General features: G+C 50.3%; 1 long non-coding RNA gene across 3 annotated transcripts in view; it reads right to left on the reverse strand.

Annotated features, from left to right (window-relative positions):
- The window catches only part of LOC115504783, an 86,553-nt gene extending 70,390 nt beyond the window's left edge, over positions 1 to 16,163 (reverse strand). For all 3 annotated transcript variants that reach the window (XR_003965817.1, XR_003965818.1, XR_003965815.1), the window contains exons 1-2: positions 15,421 to 16,163; positions 15,067 to 15,276 (exon numbers count right to left, since the gene is read on the reverse strand). This is a non-coding gene — a long non-coding RNA (uncharacterized LOC115504783). The remainder of the gene's footprint in view (positions 1 to 15,066; positions 15,277 to 15,420) is intronic.
- Between the last annotated feature and the right edge of the window lie 3,929 nt (positions 16,164 to 20,092).

Consider the following 20,092-nt stretch of genomic DNA (forward strand, 5'->3'; position numbering starts at 1 on the left):
AAACAATGATTAGAACATTTCAAAATATTGTTGGGACACATGGGGACATTTGAACTTGGTCTATATATTAGATAATATCACGATTCGATGTTAGATTTCCTGAGCGTGACATTTATACTGCTGTCTAGGATAATGTCTTTGTGCTTAGAAGACACGTGTTAAGACATTAGAGATAATAACAATTGAATTCTCTGTGGAAATGACTTTCAAATGGCTTGCCAAAAAAATTTTTATGTGAACACGCACACGTGTGGAAGAAAAGGCATAGAGCAAATGTGGCAAAATGGTAGCCATCGACAAATCTAGGTAAAGAGGAAATACATCTTCATTCTGCTATTCTTTCAACTTTGCTGCAAGTTTGGATTTTTTTTTTAAATAAGAGGAAAATATTACCAGCTATAAAGAGTGAGTGGCATGTACCGTGTTAACTATTCGTACTAACACTTGCACATACGTTCTGGGGCCTTCCTTTCTGCAGGCCAAAGCGAAGCTTCTTACAACCCACTTTAGGTGAGGTGCACTGAGACGAGGGAACTTTCTCAAGGTCACACCACAGAAGTGTTCATTAAAGTGTCCGGTAAGCCGAAGCCAGAAAGCCAAAATTTCGGATACCCTTCGCCCACTTTCCAGAACTTTCCCACTCAGATGAAAAAAAAAAAAAAAATCTCCTTCACCTTGACTCCATGGAAAAACCCAAATAAAGGATTCTGTCCCTTTTTGCATTTGGCGGTGGGTGTGACCTGTCGCACAGATTAAAAGGCAGATTCGGGAAGAGAAGCTACAAAAAAAATGAAAATTTTTCAAAACGAGATCAGGTGTGCTCGGGTGGTGGGCTTCAGGTTGACATTGATGTTCTCTGGCGTTTTCCTTTAACTCCTTTGATGTTTGGCCAGGGGGAGAGCGAGAAGGGGGATTAGCGCTGCTATGAATAACTGCCCTCAACCAACAGTTTAGGGAGTCACCGGAACAGAACCACCGCTCGGACTTCAGTGTCTCTCGGCTACACGTTCTCCTTCCCCTCGTTAACCCCGGGTGTCACCGTGTCCTACAGATGCCAGCCATCTGGCGCCTCTGGGCCACTGGCCAGCTCAGGTCCTTTGGACCCAACCTCAAGCCCGCAGCAAAGTCTCAGTGTGACTTAGGAGTGTGGAGGAGCGGGGACCAGGAGGTCGTGGAACAAATTTGGTCTGTGGCACCAAATACACCCCCACACTGGCTTCCCGTACTCAGGGCTCCGGCGTGGGCTTTTCTCTTGTTTCTTTTAGAGGCGACCACCTTCAAGTGCTTTTGCAACTAATGGCATATGTGTGATTTCACGTGTAACGCGTTCAACAGCAGTTTTAGAAATCTGTTCAGTTTTCCGGTCGGCTTAAAATAACGTCTTGTTGTGGAAGAGATACTGACTGTCCTAGGACACCGAGTCTCGAATGTTCTGAGCTTCTGTAACTCCAGGGTCTTGTCAGACGCAAATCGTGGAGAGCAGAGGGTTGCCTGGGACATTCACAAGACTCCCCGCCAGGGAAAACTACAGCCCGAGGACAGTGCTCCTGGCCGTCTAATAGAGGACCTAGAAAGGCGGACTGGTAGAGAAATCTCCGGCTGGTAGGAGATCATGGGATTTCTGTGTGGCCAACACAGAGACACATACACCGGGGAGACGGTAGTTCTCTTTCTGCTTCTCTCTCGGGAAGACACGTGAGGTACAAAAATGACAGTAGAGAATGGGCGGGCATACTCATTGTTTATGTAACAGTTGTTCTGAATTACTTAGGTTATTCCCAAAATATAAGGTAGAGATAAATCCTGGAGCACGCACTAAAGAAATACAACCATCTAGGTCAAATGCCTTCTGTCGCTAATTTACTAGTTTAACTACAACTCGGCCAATCAGATCTTCTAATCCCGAGTTGAGCACCGACTCTAAATGCCATCATGCAGAAGTCATGCAGACCTGATGGGACACAGAAGCTAGCGGTGGCTTTGCCGTGAGTGTCACAAAGCCTTTGACGAGCTGGTGACAGATACGTTAGCTCTTTTGCTATTTGTTTTAATCAGACTTAATAGACTCTGGAACTGTCAGTATCGGGAAAAGTCCCTTATGGTTTCCTGTAGAGGAAAAGCAAGGAACCTGGTGGTTCAGGCAGGCAGCACACGACCCTGCCCTCTGTCCCACCAACGAGAAAGAGATTACTTGCGGTAACCGAATGTGCGTCTCATTTTTCCTCCGACATCCCCAGACTGCCAGCCAGTTCAGTAACATCTAGCCCCTACCAGGTACCTTCAAGGGTCTTTGCTCTTTTGAGTTTGTTGACATTTCATTTAACTTGACCATCAGCTAGTGTTCCAATAAAATTTTAAGGTAGAAAAAATGAATTCCCCACCGAGATTTAATTCTTCTGTTTTCTTCCTAAGATTCTCTGACTATCAGCAGATATTAAGGAATAGAGTAGTAGGTGTCCCGTGGATGATTCTGGCCAAGCAACTCCCAATTTTGGCGTCCCAACAACCGGAGTTCGTAAGTAGTGTCTAGCCAGGAGTTTCTCTACTACCAAGCAGATTGGATTTCAAAACGTTGTGAATCGATCCATTTGTTCCTAAGTCTATAGCGAGGCTGCATAGGAACCAATGTGCAAGGTACAATCTAGGACAGGGATATGCAGATTCCTGGGTTCAAATCCCAACCCTACCATTTACTACCTGTAACCTGGCTATGTAATCCCTCTGTGCCTAGTTTTCTCATCTTTAAGATGGGGGGAGGGAATGATACCTCCTCGATGCGAGAGTTCAACTCATTCATACACTTGGAACAGGACACATAAAAAGTGTTCGATCATTGTCCACGCTAGCAGCTGGCTTTAACGACTTAAATTTCCCCCCAGAACTATAGACATTGATGGCATCGCTTCCAACCCTTCTGTATCACTTCGACTCTCTTAAAAACATGTTTTTATCTTCTCTGGTGTTCGCTGCGTATACAACTTAACAGAGACGAGGTCTTCAACAACTTTTCATAAATGTCTCTAAGTTAGGTTCCTGGTATCTGGACAACAAAGGTGTCTTTTCAATAAAGCTGAATGCCTGTAATATTAAAGTGGTATTCCATACTCTAGCTTTTTAGCTCATTCTTTTTGTTTTACAAAGAAGGGCAAAACCCAGGAAACACACCTTCAGCCCTAAATGATGGCAAAGCTAAAATAGCCACAGGTGATGGCTACCAACACCTGATGGTGGGGCCAGAGCGGATGTGCCTTAGCCCCGTTGCGTAGCTTTGCATCCACGAAAATGAATACATTGAAAGATCAGATATGGAGGATGTCCTAAACTAAAATAAAAAGTTGGAAAGCACATACTCTAAAAAAAAAACCTGCCACCTCTGTGCATTGCCAGTGCCCAGAGGAGTGCATGGGGTGAACAGGTGTGCAGGGAATGGGTGTTGTTGAAACAGTGAATGACAAGGACTTGGGTAAACACCCTCTGTGTATTATCCCCAATACTTAAAGCAAAAAGGGTAGGATTATTGTCTACACTCTACAGAAACCAAAACTCAGACTGGTGGAATAACCCACCCCCGTGGTAGAACCATAACACCCAGCTCTCCGGCTCTAATGCCTTCCTTTCCCATGGTGCCATGCTGCGGGATGGGTTGGAATTCATCTCAAGGTCATGCTGAGTACCAGAGGTAGACTGCCAGATTCGGTTACAGAGAGACCCGGAGGGCACAGCCTCTTCTGCTTTCCAGTGGGTTTCCTTCTTAGAGGATGGCTTTTTCATTTTCCTGAGTTTAAAAGAAATAGATCCTCATTGAAAATTTTCAGGCAATTCAGGAGCGCCTGGGCGGCTCAGTCAGTTAAGCCTCCGACTCCTGATTTCGGCTCAGGTCATCATCTCACGGTGGTGAGAGCGGTCAGATCGAGCCCCTGCCTAGCTCAGCGTGGGGCAAGGAGCCTGCCCATCTTGCTCTCTCTCTCAAAAAAGTTTTTTTTCAGGCAATTCAGAAAGACATTTTTTATTTTGAGAGAGAGAGAGAGAGAGAGACATAGAGAGAGAGAATCCCAAGCAGGTGCCTCACCATTGGTGCAGAGCTGTATTTGGAGCTCGAACTCACAAACCATGAGGTCAGGACCTGAGCCGACATCTAGAGTCAGGCGCTTAACCAACTGAGCCACCCAGGTGCCCAACATTGAATTGAATTTTATTTGAGAGAGAGAGCCTGCACGAATGGAGGAGAGGGGTAGCAGGAGAGAGAGAGAGAGAGAGAGAGAGAGAGAGAGAGAGAGTCTTGAGCAGACTTGATGCTCAGTGTGAGCCCCACGCAGTTCTCAGTCCCACAACCCTGGGATCATGACCCGAGCAGAAATCAAGAGTCAGACCCTAAACCCACTGGGCCACCCAGGCACCTCCAGAAAGACATTTTTTTAAATTTCTTTTTAATGTTTATTTCCGAGAGAGAGACAGAGTACGAGCAGAGAAGGGACAGAGAGAGGGAGACAGAGAACCCGAAGCAGGCTCCACGCTGTCAATGCAAAACCCGAGGTGAGGCTCAAACCCACGAACTGTGAGATCGTGACCCGAGCCGAAGTCGGACACTAAACCGACTGAGCCACCCAGGCGCCCCTAGGAGCACACTTTTAAAACATGCGAATGTCCTCTAATCCCGCCGCGTGGAGTTAATATTGTGCTGTATAACCTTCCAGGCGTTTTCCCTGTGAGTGATTGTGTATACTTTGTGGGTTCACAAGGCGGGACCTCTTTTGAAAGCCTGAGGCTGCACCCCGCAGACCTGCCTACATCTGTCCGAAGAACACAACAAAAGTTCACACGTGCTTTCCGGCACTCCCAACCTCACTGTCCTTTTGTAATGTCACAAGAAGATCGCCATCCCCTACCACCACCCCTGCCTCGGGACAGGTTAGGTGTCTCCACTGCAATAAAATGACCTGTACACTTTGGGCATGGGGGAATGTTCTCTATTTAAAAATTGACGTACACGATTCTTACTCTGGCTTACTCTCCGCCCCCCGCCCCCGTGGCGGATTAAAGGCACCTGCTATACAGGCGTAGTGTAAAATTATGGCCGTGGGGATCTATGTAGGGCTTAACTAGGTGTGGGGCTTTTCTAGTATGCAGCACAGATCGAATCAGTCTTTGGATGCATAAAGTAAATTGTGATTTTGGTTTTTTACCTGGCTGAAATAAGTATGTTTATTGTTTTCCCCTGGCTGTCCTCTGTAATTACAGCGTTTTTATGGAACCACAGCAGGTGGCCCTTATTCATGTGATTCATGCCTACGGAGGGATGGTAAAGCCTGGTCCCAGAAGCCGGCCCGGCCTTAGCAAGAAGGTGCTGTGGGGGCTGCACGTCAGGCCGAGACAAACAAAGGGCAGGCTACCTGCTGGACAGCATCTGATGTCCAAAAGGTGGGAGATTTACGATCTCAAGTTCTGGGCCAGACTGCCTAGGTTTCCGTCCGCGATTCACTCCTCACTAGCTGGTATGAAATGGGGATGGTAATAGCACAGTGTGATGGCGAATGTTAAATAGGCCAATAAGTCAAGAACTTGCAGCGGTAGCCGGGTGTGGCCAACATTCAGCCGCTGTTGGGTGGGATGATGGTGCTAATTTTCCTCACCTCGTGCCCTACTCCCTGGCGTCATCGGGAACACAAGGAGCACATGCCCGCAGTTCTTTATTTCCATTGCATTGTTTAATCCTGACAACAGCTCTGGAAATATCCTTAACGTACTCCTAACCCCTCTTTCAGATAAGAAAGCTGGGATTCAGAGAGATCAAACTTGTTTAGCATCCCAACACCTAGAGAGTCCTTTCTCTAGAGTAAAAAGAAAGGGGGCATTTATGTTTTTTCGAGCGCCTCACTTCCTATGTGCTCACCTAACACACAGAAAGCCACTAAATTCCGCCCAAATATTTATGGCACCCAACGCTGGTGAGGGTGTGCAGAAACATTCTCTCCGGCACAGCTTCTGTCAAAAAATGGGTGATGTCTCTGCCCTTCACCCCAAGAGCTTCAACAGAAGGGATTTCCCACACACATAACCATTGGAACAAACACTATGCCAAGATAAAAGTACCATGATAGTCATGACCACATTGTAACGCCGAAGTGTGATACCAAAAGAAAAGTCTCTCCGTACGGAACTAGGCAAATCCTGGTCTACGAATAAAGAGGTATCACGTCACTTTTATTTATTTTATTTATTTTTTAATTTCAATGTCTTGTTTAAGTTCTAGCCTGTCAGCATATATGGTAAAATCAGTTTCACTGTAGAATTTAGTGATTCATCACCTACACGTAATACCCAGCGCTCCTCGTGACAAGTTCCCTCCTTAACATCCATCATCCATTTAGCCCATCCCCACCCTCCTCCCTCCGTCAACATTCAGTTTGTTCTCTGTTGTCTCTTATGGTTTGTTTCCCTCTCTCTTTTTTTCCTTCCCCTATGTATATCTGTTTTGTTTCTTCAATTCCACGTACGAGAGAAATCCTATGGTATTTGTCTTTCTCTGACCCAGTTTGCTTAGCACAATACCCTCTAGCTCCATTCACGTCATGGCCAGTAGCAAGATTTCATTCTTTTTGATGGCTGAGTAATATTCCAGTGTGTGTGTGTGTGTGTGTGTGTGTGTGTGTCTGTATACATTTATCAATTGATGGACATTTGGGCTCTCTCCATAGTTTGGCTATTGTTGATAATGCTGCTATAAACTTTGGGGTGCAGGTGCCCTTTCAAATCTGTGTTTTTGTATCCTTTGGGTAAATACCTACTAGTGCAATTGCTGGGTCATAGGGTAGTTCTATTTTTAACTTTTTGAGGAACCTCCATACTGTTCTCCAGAGTGGCCGCACCAGGTTGCATTCCCACCAACAGTGTAAGAGGGTTCCCCTTTCCCTGCATCCTCGCCAACATGTGTTGTTTCCTGCGTTGTTCGTTTCAGCCAGAGATACTGTATAGCTTTGAAAAGAATGCAACAGACAGAGAAGGTATCCAAGATAATGTGTCTTCAGTGTCATTATAATTGTGTATCAGCTCTAAGTTCAAAGAACAGAAATGTCCGTATGGACAGAAGCAGCCAAGGGTCACTTCTGAGAGAACATGAGAGGTGATTTGGGTCTCAAATACGAAATGGAATTATTTTGGCCGGGCTGGTGAAAAGAAGAAAGTCTGTTAGAGTTGAAAACCCATGGACCAGGGAATAATGTTGTGTAGTGAAGAGACACCTGGTTTTAGAGTTCAAACCCCTGGCTTTGGAGTGGCCTGAGGCAGGGCCTCCTAGAAAATATGGTAGGCTGTACATGGAAACATCCAGATTGGCAGAGAAAAGGGGATACATCCCCAGGAGACTACAGACTGGCCTACTGGGAGGAGAGATTTCTTTTGAAGTCTCAAGTTCCTTACCTCTGAATCTGGCTAATGAATACCAAATTGTTTCATTGTGACTGACAAATTAGGACCGTTGGACTGAATTGAAGAGAGCTAGGACAGGAGATCGGGTTCCCATCAGACAATTCTTGTTTCAGACAATTCTCTTGTTATAGATAATTTCTTGTTTCTTTCTTAGAGACATGGTTTTTCAACGACCTGGGCTCACATCATTATATGGACATAAATGGTGGAAAGGACTAAGAATCAAGAGCTATTTTAACAGATATTTGTTAAAGCCAATGATTTTTTTCATTTCTATTTGTTTATACATATGTGTGTGTGTATGTGTGTGTGTATACACATATATATACACATACACATATTTTTCAAATTTTACAAGGTGACTAATTTTCAAGAAGTGAACTCAGTGATTGGCCTACATGTCCTCAGAAAGTCCCACTGCTTCTCCAATTATCTCATCTGTATTGGGGTCCCATGTGAAACATCATTTGAAAGATCATGGCTGAAAAAATAAAAATTAAAAGGCACAGCTTGAGATGCTAGCTAATACAGATCCTCCTTGACTTATGAGAGGGTTACCTCCTGACAAAACCATCGTAAAGCTAAAATATCCTGAGTCAAAAATGCATTTCATCCACCTAGACATCATAGCTTAGCCTAGCCCACCTTATGCGTACTCGGGATACTTAATGTTAGCCTACGGTTGGGCAAAATCATCTAACACAAAGCCGGTTTTATAAAAAAGTGCCACATGCAATTGACTGAATAGTGAACTGAACGTGCACAACAGAACAGTCGTAGGGGTATAGAACAGTTGTGCATCAGTTGCTGGTGACCGGGAGCCACAGCCCGTCGCCACTGCCCAGCATCGGGAGAGAGTACTGTTGACGTATTGCTAGCCCTGGAAAAGATCCAAATGCAAAACTCGAAATACAGCCTCTACTGAATACATATTGCGTTCACACCAACGTAAAGTTGAAAAGCTGTAAGTCGAACCATCATACGTCAGGGGCCGTCTGTAATCCCTAGGCCAGGGTCCCCTACCTGGAGCAGGTAAAAACAGTGAATGGCAGCATCTGGTGTCGCGTGGGTCATTTAAGTCTCCAAAAGAGCTTTTCCTCCCAGATGGAACTGAGATTGAAGAAACAGGGCACCCTTACAACTAACCAAGTTACTGATAAACGTGTTTATTAGTAAAGAACTTTCTAAGTGCAAAATTGCACTGACGCATAAATGCCTTCACTAAAATGCATAAAAACCCACATCTAGGAAAGTAGCTTGGAGAGTGAACAGAGACAGCACTGGGAAGAGAATGGACTCTGGCAGGCCACTATGTCACAAGCCATGGGACCTCAGACCAATTACGATAGCATTCGGACGCCGAGTTTTCTCAACCACAAGGCGCAGAAAATAATACCCATTTCATGGGTCCGCCATAAGCCTTTGCCATAATCTATTTATAGCGCCTGACGCAGAGTAGGTTTCAAAAAACAGTGGTCATTATTAGCCAAGTCGCTTCACTCCGAGCGTGGCTTCCTTGACTACACAAGGAAGCCAGTGATTCCTACTAGGAGAATAGATATGAAAAGGATTTCTGAGCTTTAAAGTTCTCTAAAGAGTTAAGATTATTAAAAAAAAAAAAAAAAGTTAAGATTATTATCAATAATTGGGACATCAACATATAAAGCATTAACTAATACAGAGTTAAATAAAAATGAGGGACTTCTATCTCAAAATATGGTAGGCTGGTAACATGTAAACCTTCCCATCAAAGCCACATAAAATGCTGGGTCATATATATCAAGGCTCTCAAATCTATAGCTGACCTTGCATGTAAATAAGGAAACTCCCCCAGAGAGTGGCTGAAGATAAGGCTGTTCCGGGGTCAACTTTTGTTCTCTTTGTCCAAGGCAAAACCACATGGGAACAGGAGACGACGATCTCTTGGGCCACACAAGGTGGAGTGATGATGAATCCAAGACTCCTGCATAAATCCAGGAACATTGAAATTCTACGCTCAGTGGAGAAGAACAAGAAAAAAAAAATCTACGTACCAACAGAGGAGGCATAAAACAATACTTGCACATATCATCTAGGGTTCTTTGGGGGGAAAAAGATCTCCTCTGAGAATTCATAACCCCAACCTCATGTGGATTTGGGACTCATGTTTACCCTGTCTGTATCGTCTCAGAAACTCCAAAAGAGAAAGTGAACATAAAATGGCCCCACGTGGATGGCAAACTCAAGCTCGTAGCAGATGCTAAAAGAAACCATATCTGGAGGGACAGTTATTCAACGCAGACCTCCCGGGAATCCCACAGATGAAGCTAAGCTGAGCATAAACTTGAAAGTGAAAAGTATAAGGAGCAGAGACAGTAAGGCAAGCGTCAGAAAAAAGTGAAAAGAGCTCAGCTAGGTGCCTCAGAATGGAGATAACACAGTTGTTGGTCACAAAATTTATAAAAATAAAGTAGGAGGTGGGCTGCTTTAGTCAGAGTGTGAGGGAAGCTTCCCCAAGGGAGGTGACGACGAGGCTGCCGTCTGAAGGCTGAAAACAAGTCAACGGTCGGCCCATCTGGAAGCCGGACCACGAGAGGAAAAGCCTTCCTGCCGGAGCAAACCTGGATCTGTGTGAGGAAGGGCACCAAGGCCAGAACGGCTGGAGCAGGGTCCCGGGGGGCGTGGGCAGGGACGTGAGGTCACGGAGAGGCGGGGACAGCTCACGTGGGCCCTGTAGGCCATGCCAATGAGTCTGTATTTTATTCTTCGTGCGGTTGACAGCCACGGGTGTGTTTTTAAGCAGTGAATCGTGGGGCTGGACTGGAATCTGGGGAAGACCTTTCAGCCGCTCTGGAAAGGCTAGATTCCAGACGGACCCAAAGAAGAAGCAGGATCCCAGTTTCGACCTGCATCGCAGCGACCCAGCAGAGATGGCGAAAGCCGGGTCAGGGTGGCCGTGGCGATGGGAGAAGCGGACACACCTGGGACACAGCCCGACTGGACACTGGGGGAGAGATGACGGCTCCCAGGGGAGCGGCTAATGGGGGAGGCCGAGGGATCCTGAAAGGGCGATGAAGAGGAGTAGCTGATGTTTAGGGGAAAAAACCTGTGAGTGCATTTACAGGAAGCAAAGGAAGCCAGTTTATCAAGGGGGACCACCGTATGGGAAGCCGCCACAAGGTCAAATAAAATAAGGACAGAATAGTGGTCACTGCATAGGGCAGGATGGAAGGTGCTGGCGACCTTGACCTGCGCAGTGGCAGTACCAAGGAGGGGGACAAAAAACCCCAAACGTTTATGGCTAGCGCATGAGATTGGAATTTAACGGAAAACAGTTGGCATTGTGATGGCCGTGACCTTGCTCAGAGGAGAGAGAAAGACAGAAAGCAGTTGTAGGAACCAGAAGGGGGCCGGGGCGGGGGGGGGGGGGGGGGGGGGGAGGGGGAGGGCAGCCGCATACACTGTGAGAAACTAAGGCAGAGGAAATGGGTGCGGACGAAGGTGGGGACAGGGGCACTCCTGTCTGATGCTATGTGGGTGGCCGTGGACTCCTGTGTCTCCAAGGCCAGGGTGCACAGCTGAACCCCACCGGACCGGTTTCTCCTCTCCAGGCTGCACCCCCCACCCCGGTTCAGCTACCCACTTAATCAGTGACTGCGCTTTGTGACCAAGTCAGATAAAAATGGCCAAGGATGCCGCAAGCAAGACAGCCACAAGTCAGGTACTGGTCCGGGCGCTCGAGAACAACCCCGCCCTCCCAGACTCGCTGAGGGATTCGCTGCAGGGAGGGGGGGAACGGGAAGGGCCTGCAGGGCGGTGTGCCTGGAGGGGTGGGCAACAGGAGGCCAGCCCAGCGGGGCAGGGCAGCAGGACCGAAGGGAAGGGTGAGGGGTGAAACCTCAGGGAGGACACAGGGGTGGGGCGGGGGTGGGGGGGTGGGGGGGCCATTTTCAGGAAATGAGAGCTCTGTATGAACCACGGCAGGGTTTTGAGCGGAGGAATGCTGGGATCCGTTCACCAGGTTGGGGCCTGGCGGGAGACCGAGAACTGTGAAACTCTCAGGGGTCAGGGTGACACCCAAGTGCAAATGTCCGGGCCCTCCTGAGGGTGCTCCGCAGAGCCACCAGGGCGACCTCGAGCGCCCTAAATTTAAGGCGAATTCAATCCAGGCGCTTCCCCATTTGAAAACCGGGGTGCTTCCTGCTATGGGTGAGTCCGGATCCTGTAGTGAGAGGCACAGAGCGCCTCCCAGTCTGGCCCGGGCCTCCTTGTGCGGCCTCCCCGGCGGCCTCGCCCCGAGTCCTCCCTCACGTGCCGTCCTGCTGCCTGGGTGCCGGGCTTTAAATACTAACGGCATCCCCAGTCCGCAGCGGGTCTAACCCTTCTGAGAAGTTTCCCTGCCCCCCACCCCCACCCCCAGGTCCCTTCCAGGCAGCACCGACCTCTTTCTTCCCAGGGCCAGGCTCTGTAGTGGACCGACCAGGGGCCTCAGAATCAGAATTAGTTGGGGGCACCTGAGTCACTTTGTCAGCTGAGCGTCGAACTTCAGCTCAGGTAGCGATCTCTCGGTTCGTGGGTTCGAGCCCCGCGTCGGGCTCTGTGCTGACAGCTCAGAGCCTGGACCCTGCTTCGGATTCCGTGTCTCCCTCTCTGTCTGCCCCTCCTTCGCTCATGCTCTGGCTCTCTCTCTCTCTCTCTCTCTCTCTCTCTCTCAAAAACAAATAAACATTAAAAAAAAAAAAGAATCAGAATGAGTTAAAAGCTAAGCACTGGGCATGTTGTCTCAACTCAGCTTCTCACGAAGGTCGTGGGGCCTGTTTGATCAAATTCGTGCCGAGATTAAATAAGATAACATGAGTAACCAGGAAACAGAGGACCAGGCACACAGTAGGTCTTAAAACAGTGTTCCCCTGCAGACCTCAAGCCCCTGTGGGGCACATGATACGTTTATGTCCTATTTATATTACAGATGTCCCATCACTGGCTGGTCCCTGGCCCACAAAAGGCGCTTGATAGACGTTGACCTGAATGTCCTGCCCCTGCCTTCCAGAACCCTGTGTGCAGCAGCCGTGTCCAGGGTAAGACGGGGATTCTAAAGTGGCCCGCGGGGCCCCTATGACAGCAGTCACTTCCCCTCAGCGGCAGGGAGCCCTTACTGTGCGTCTCTAGGGAACATTCATCGGTCGTCTCCACGAATATTTTCCTCATTGTTCTCTAGAACTTCTGTCACCGCCTGCCACCCTCACTGCCTGCTCAGCTGTCCTCCCACTGCTCGGCCTTGTTTGTTCTGTCTGCCTCCACCATTTCTCACCACCCGCCACATGACTCTTCCTCACGGACCCCGAGCTCGGGATTCACCGCTGTCCACAGGCCTCACCAGGGCAACCGGGGCCCTCGGGGTGGCTAAACACCCCTCCAACTGGCACCCTGCCCTCGGCTCCCTGTGAGCCCAGCACTGCTCCGAAGGAGACGCACGGCACTGAGAACCTTCCAGAACATTCACGCTGCCAGCGACCTACAACCAGCCACGCGTGGGTCGAGCCGGTGGTGATCTTCCAAATACGGCGTGAGCGTGCGTGCTTAACCCTAGGGCGTTGGCAGATTTGTAGCGCGGGTCCAGAAGAAGGTATTTTGACCCATTTTTTTCAACCTCTTCTGGGATCAGATGAGGCAGCCCCCAGTGCGGAGGATGGAGCGCGGGCTCTGGAGTCCCACGGACACACGTTTGGGTCCCACCGCCGCATCGCCTCGTGGTGTCTTACCTGCTCCGTAAGTTCTAACACCTCCGTTTCCTCATTTGTAAACTGAGGTCACAAGCGCCTATCCCACAGGGCTAGTACTCGGTGACATTTGTATCTGTCACCTGTGAGGGCGTAATAAATCAGCCCCAAACTCAGTGGCTTAAGACAGCAACAGTCGTTCGCTAGCGCTCACGGGTTGTGTGGGTCAGGAACTTGAGAGTGGGCCAGCCGACCTAGAGTCTCTCGTGAGATCGCGGTCAGCTGCTGGCCTGAGCTGGGTTCCTTCCTCGCTCACACGCCAGGCACCAGCCTGGGCCGGGCCCCTCCGGGGTCACCGGCTTTCTTCCACGATGGATCAGGAGTCCCAAGGCACGTGCCCCGAGAGGGAGAAAGAGGTATCGGCTCGACTAGCCTGGCCCCGACGGTCACACGGCATCACTTCCGCCGCCTTCTAGTTGAGAGAAGCACGTCACTACTGGGCGCCTGGGTGGCTCAGTCGGTTGAGCCTCCGACTCTCGGCTGGTGCAGCCCGAGCCACGATCTTCAGGTTGGTGATCTCAAGGCCCGGCCTGGGGCTCTACGCCGACAGCGCGGAGCCCGCTCGGGATTCTCCCTCTCCCTCTCCCTCTCCCTCTCCCTCTCTCTCTCCGCCCCTCCCCTGCTCGCGTGCTCTGTTTCTCTCTCTCAAAAATAAGTAAATGAACTTAAAGAGACGCACACCACCACCAATGCCAGCCCAGAATGAAGGGAAATGAATTAGACCCCTCCTTTTCGGGAAGGAGTGTCGAGAACTTGCCGACATGCTTCAAAAGCCCCGTAGCACGTGGGATGCCCGCTCGTCCGTGAGCAGTGGCACTGGTTTTGGGACTGATGACTTAAAAACATAAAACCGAAGACTGTCTCTGCCCCACCCTTCTCGTCCTCACCCCACGAAGACATCCGTCCTGTGAGGAGGTAAAGTCACTTGTCCAGCGCGGCAAGAGTTAAAAGGAAGAATGAGAAGAAAATGCAGAAATAGAAATTGTCGACACCTATTCATTGCTGGTTCCACACCAAGCCCCGGGTTAGCTGATTTATCGACATCGTCTCTGTGAATCCTCAGAACGACCCCCTGGGTTTCCACCGCTGGCCTCTTCTACGATAAGGAGGAGAAGGCTACGGCCCACCGACGTTGCCGGAATTGTCCGGGGCCCCACGGCCGGTAAAGGCACAGCAGGGGCGGGGCCCAGCTCGACTGAGCCCCGGACCTGCGTGTCCCACGCCGTGCCCCCTGCCTAGACAGTGTCAGCTGAGATCAGCAGCTGAGAGGCTTTAGCTTAAGTGTTGCCTCCGCTGGTGGCTGTAATTTGAGAAGTAAGGTATCTGAAGGACCGGGTGGAGTAGAACCCGAGAATTTAAGAGGTTCTTGGACCCAGGAGGAGAGAGGCCAGGCTGTTGCTGATGGAGAGAGAGAGGGCAGAGGCTACAGAGGCCCCGCACAGCCAGCCAGGGAGCAGGGGGCTGGCACAGAGGGCCCGCGGACGGTCCCTAACGAGAGTACCTCGCACCGCGCTGGGCCAGCTCAGCTACCTCAGCGGTGCCCCCCAAACGCCTCTCGCCGGGAGAAATTCAGGGGCTTCCCTACTTTTCCTCCACGACGTGGAAACCACTCCCTGTGAGGACGGGCATCCTGAAAAATGTGCTGGGGTAGTTGAACAGAAAGAGGCCACGGGGGAGGGATGGAGATTCAGTCCTCCCGGCCCAGCCCTGGGGGACGGGCTAAGGAGACGGAGCTCATCCGGGCCACCAGAGCCGCGCCTGGCCGCGACCAGAGGCCCAGGCCCGAGAAGTCCTCGCACGGTCAAGATCCCGTGTCCTGGAGCAGCACCTCGCGTGGCCAGCCACCCTCCGTCCACACCGCGCCCCTTCCGGCAGCTTCTACCTGGAGCTGGGCTCTGTTGCTGGGGCTCCAGGATCCTGCCCCGGGTGCTGCTCCCCATTCCTGCCGTCCGAACTCTCTACGGCTCGGTGGCCCCCAGAGCACTTTCTCCTTCCTACTGCGGAATGGCCTTCAAAGCATCCCTCACTCAGTCTCTTCAAAGTCAGCCATTCCGAACACGCGTGCCAGACTCGGCTCTCGGCACCGGGGATCCTGCAGGGGACAAGAGGGGCCGAGTCCCCGACTTCCCTGAGCTGAGGTTCTGGGAGCCCTCACAAAAAGAGGGTTCAGACTTGACCACAAAGGTACCTCCCAGGGTTGCGGGGGGGGGGGGGGGGCGCACGCAGAAGAACCTACCCGTTTGCCCTCGTGCATCAAATTGAAACTGCAGCCTGCCACGGTGGATGACACGCGGTGGGCATGAGACACTGTCCCCAGCGGCGTTGAGCAATGGCTTGGGGCAAGTCGCTTGGCTCTCAGCTGCGATGACTCAGGAGTCACCTCTGCAGCCTGGGAATTCACCTCCACAGACCTTATCTGAGGCAGGAATGTGGTCTGTGCTCGGCTGCTGTCCCCACCACCTGCCTGGGTTTTCCAGGCTGAGGAAGAGAGGGAGAGAAAGTTGCTACATCTCCCCAGAGTACTTCCTCCTGCTCGGACCTCCTCCACGTTTGCAACAATAACAACAGCAATAAGCCCGTGAGCTGTCGCAAGTTCTGCCCACACACCTCCCTCGGGAGGTAGATGTCCTACCTGCTGGCATCATGTGGGGCACCTTGTATTATTACCTCGTGTGGGACATTCTCAGGGTGGGGGGAGCTAGATAATGTAACCGGTTAAGGCGGTAAAATGGGAGCTGTACTGGAAGAAAAATATACTGGAGGAAAGCAAATGAGAATTTCTCGTGAATTCCACAGTTAAAGACGCAGGAAATCAAATAAATGGCAGCTGGCCGGCCGGCAGCTTTAGGAGATAATCTTACAGGAGATGTACTTTCCCTCTCCTCTCCTCGGCCCTACTCTGGGGGCTGGCGACAAAAGCTCTGATGTGAGAGGCGCCTGGGTGGCTCGGCGGGTTAAGCGTCCGACTTCGATTCAGTTCACGATCTCACGGCTCACGAGTTCGAGCCCAGAGCTCAGACAGCGCAGAGTCCACTTTGGATCCTTGTTCCCACTCCACCCCTCTTAGAAGCTCTGCTCTGAGACATATTCTCTGTGGGTGCCTTTGCTCCAGGAAGGAATACGTTGCGGCCAAGGAGGCAGCTTCATTCAGCCACTCGCGGGCCTTCATAACAGCAAACCCAGCCAGACGTGGCCCCGAGCGACAGGGACCAAGTATTCTCGCGCGCGGTAAGAGTTTCCAAAGCAGAGAAGTTCCAAGGTCACGTAAATGAGCAGCTTAAAAATGTCGTCACGGGCCCAGGTGCTCTCCATGTTTTCTCTCCACCATCCCCAGCTCGTAGGCATTTGTTCTCGTGCTGTCCAGATGGCCACCTCAGTTGCAAGCTTCGGATACTCAACTGGCACAAGGACACGGAGGCATCCCCGTTGACAACAAGAAAAACTTAACCTGGAGGGTTCCCCTACCCTAGCAGATGTCCCCTCACATCACACTGGACAGAACTGTGGCGCAGAATTACAGGCAAAAGGACCAGAAGTACTGTGACTAGATTCTCCCACCGCCTGGGGTTAGGTAGGGACCTGTCCTCCCCTGAGAGAATGCCGACCCACACCCGAAGCCAGTCCCTTCTGTCGGCAAGGCAGAATGTGGCTCGCGGCTGTCGGCAGGGAGGCACCCAGCAGTGCCAGTAACTCAGCACTCCCACCTTCCCTCAGCCCTGACACGGATAACCCCGTGGGAAAACGGAGATGATTAATTGGGGAAAAATAAATGTCAGCTGGTTGTCCATTTCCGACCTGAGTTTCATTACGTTCTGTTTCTAATCACGTAATTCCTGCAACGCTTCATCAGGCAGGTCCAGCAGACAGCTTTCCAAACCCCGCATGTTTTGTCAGCTTGGAAGAAAAGAACAAGCCAAGGTCAGCTGAAGCCTGACCTTTCCCTCCGAGCAGGTTATGGATGTGTCTACCTACTGAGGGCCTGTGTCATGTGTGTGTACCCAGAGTCATTTAGGAGAGGCGTCGGAAGCACAGTGCCGGAAAGCTGGGTCTCGTCACTCATCCCCTCTCTGGATGTGACACATCTCATTGCGCAGATAAATGACAAAAGAGCAGAGGAGGCGCTTGACCGAGGTCAGAGAGCCAGTGGCAAAGACAAGATGGCAGCCTCCTGGGATGCCGTCCACCTGTCTGCACAAAACCTCGGAGCTCCAGCTCGGGCCCACCTGACCAAAGAGCCGTCTCGCAATTCAATCAATACCTACAAATAACCAGAGTCCCATGGATACCACAGACCACAAAAATAAGATGGGACAAGATGGGATGATGGGAACGAGGGGTCTGGAGTGAGTTTCCTGAAGCACCGGCCTTCCTCAAAACGCACAGAAAGTGAGCATACCTCACCTTGGAGTTGAATAAAACTGGAGCGAGCTCATCTTCTGTAGCTTCTATGGATAACTTGCGGGACCCTGGAGGCAGAAGCAAAAAGAGCAGTTAGCGATACAGTTAAAAATAGATAGGATGCTCGACTGTTCCTGGTTCGCACAGGCTCCGAGAACTTCCTTTTGGAAGCTCTCTCCTTCTTCCTGTCAGACACGTTAAGATGCTCCCTTATCACACGTCAAAAACAACTGTACAACGTGGTAACAGTCGCATTGTGTTACAGTCGACTAACTGGAGGAAACATTGTGTTTTAGTTTACTTAAATATGAATGTTCTTTTTTCCATATTGCAGTTTTGAGTTTACCCGTGTCCCGCATCTCAACCATTTTAAGAGTCCCTTCGAAAGCTCCAAGCCCAAGGCTCTATGCCGTCAGCAGTGCGTGGTTAGAGTGAGAATCTATAGATGTGTCGATCACCTAATTCCTCACAGAGGGAGCCATGAGAGTTGGGTTGAGGAATGGGACTATCACACCAGTCACCTACCTTAGCGCCTCGTCTAATAGGACCAGGTCACATCCGTGTAGTACTTTGTCCCTTTCCCAGATCTTCCGTGTACCTTATTTCGTTTCATTCTCTTCAACAGCCCCGTATATAGACGCTAAATCTGTTTTAGTGATAAGGGAGCTTGGATTCAAAGAGGTGAACTTGTTTAATATCACATGACTAGTAAGGAATTGCTTACTATATTCTAAGGAATTACTTATTGGTAAGTAAGTAATTCAAAGGAATTACGGAATGGTCTTAACACCCCAATACCTGTGCACCTTGGACCATGACTTCACTTCCTTGTTGACAACCAGCTCCTGAGTTTTCTCCTTCCTGACGGGGAAGGGGAAGAATTAGACAGCCCCACTTGTCTTAGAAGCATGGGACCCCAGCTGCTCTTGGTGGAACGCCATTCTGTCCAATAAAATAGAGCCCATCAGAAAGATCTCAACTGTCATTAACACATTATTTCTCTTTGGTCTGATTTTCTCTATGGTGAGCACCAGAAGGGTTGGCATTGTAGGTGGTGTGGGAACCTGGAAGTAAGATCTGAGCCCTTTGGCCAACACCGCATTGGAGCGGGAAGCCTAAGGGAGAGAGGCTTCAGGTAGCCGCAGGTCTGCTACGCGATTATGGGAGATCCCCAACGTAAGCCAAAAAGCACCTTCTTCTGGGTGGCATCGTCAACATGCCACGATGGGAATGGTCGGAAACACAACAAGTCAACACTTTGACCCGAGACCTGACCCCCCAGGAAGAAGGAAGCAGTTTGAGAGTGCTGATTAAGAGAGCATTTGAGGCAATCAACCTGTCTTGTGTCACGGCTATGCTAACTCCTGAGAATTTAAGGCCTGTTGTCTGTGACCATGCCCCGGCACGAAACAAACGCCAGCACATGCCTGTGGAATGAAGCCCTAAATCACAGGGGAGGAAGGCAGGGCCTTCTCCCGTCCGTCAGTCCTGCCTCCAGATTCCACTATTACCCACTGATACTGGGAAAGTATTTGTGAGACAGCGGTATTCTGGAACATACCATTGGCTTGTTTTGTTTTTGTTTTTGTTTTTGTTTTTTAACTAAAGGCAAGGCCAAAGCCTTAGGGGCCTCACACAGGATGGCTGGGATCTTTCTGACGGGCTCTATTTTATTGGACAAAATGGCATTCCACCAGGAGGGCCTGGGGCCTCTTGCTTCCGGGATAAGTGGGATCACCTAGTCGGAGTGAGACATCACTGGCTGGAGTTCATTGGGTCCAACTTGCTCATTTGAACAGAATAAGATCAAATGTCTCTCTCAAGGCGACAGGCCCAGACTCTGAACTCTAATGCGCCCGCCTACAACCTCAGAAGCACCCAAGTTTTCTCTACACGGGCTTTGCGCGGCCTTGTTCTTCTTCCTCTTCCGCGGTTGGTATGACGTTGGGGAAAGGCCTCCACCCCTACAAAGAAACTGAAAGCTTGGGAAAGGACCATGACAGCCAGGGTCCCCGGCGTTTGCACAAGTGTGATGCCAACGATACAAACATAGGATGGGCACGGACAGGCCATCCCCGTCGGCCGCTCTATTCCTGGGGTCCTGGAACAATCCCGTGGGGAGGAGAATCTCCATATTCTCGCTCACCTGTTTGCCTGGCCAAGCCTCGCTAACGGTTCACAAACTCTTCTGTGTCCTCAGCCCTTGGCCACTTTGCACGCAGCGTGATATGTCAGACAAAGGCCAGCGGGGAGGGTATCCACATCGTGGCTGATTGTTCGAATGCGCTCTTTCTGCCATCCCCAATATCCTACTGTTTAAAGTCCTTGAGGACAGGGAGCACTTCATACGTTTTTGCAGCCACCACGGCATCCTTCGTGGTGCTGGGCATGGAGTTAGAAGCTCAGTGAATACGTGTTTACTTTGAGTCACTCTGGCTGAGCCTCCAGAGGCCGGTTCAATGGAAGATGAGTCATAGCTGAAGGTTTCACAATTACTCCCATCAGAACTT

This window comes from Lynx canadensis, chromosome F1 (assembly GCF_007474595.2).
Source record: "Lynx canadensis isolate LIC74 chromosome F1, mLynCan4.pri.v2, whole genome shotgun sequence".
Classification (NCBI taxonomy): Eukaryota; Metazoa; Chordata; class Mammalia; order Carnivora; family Felidae; genus Lynx; species Lynx canadensis.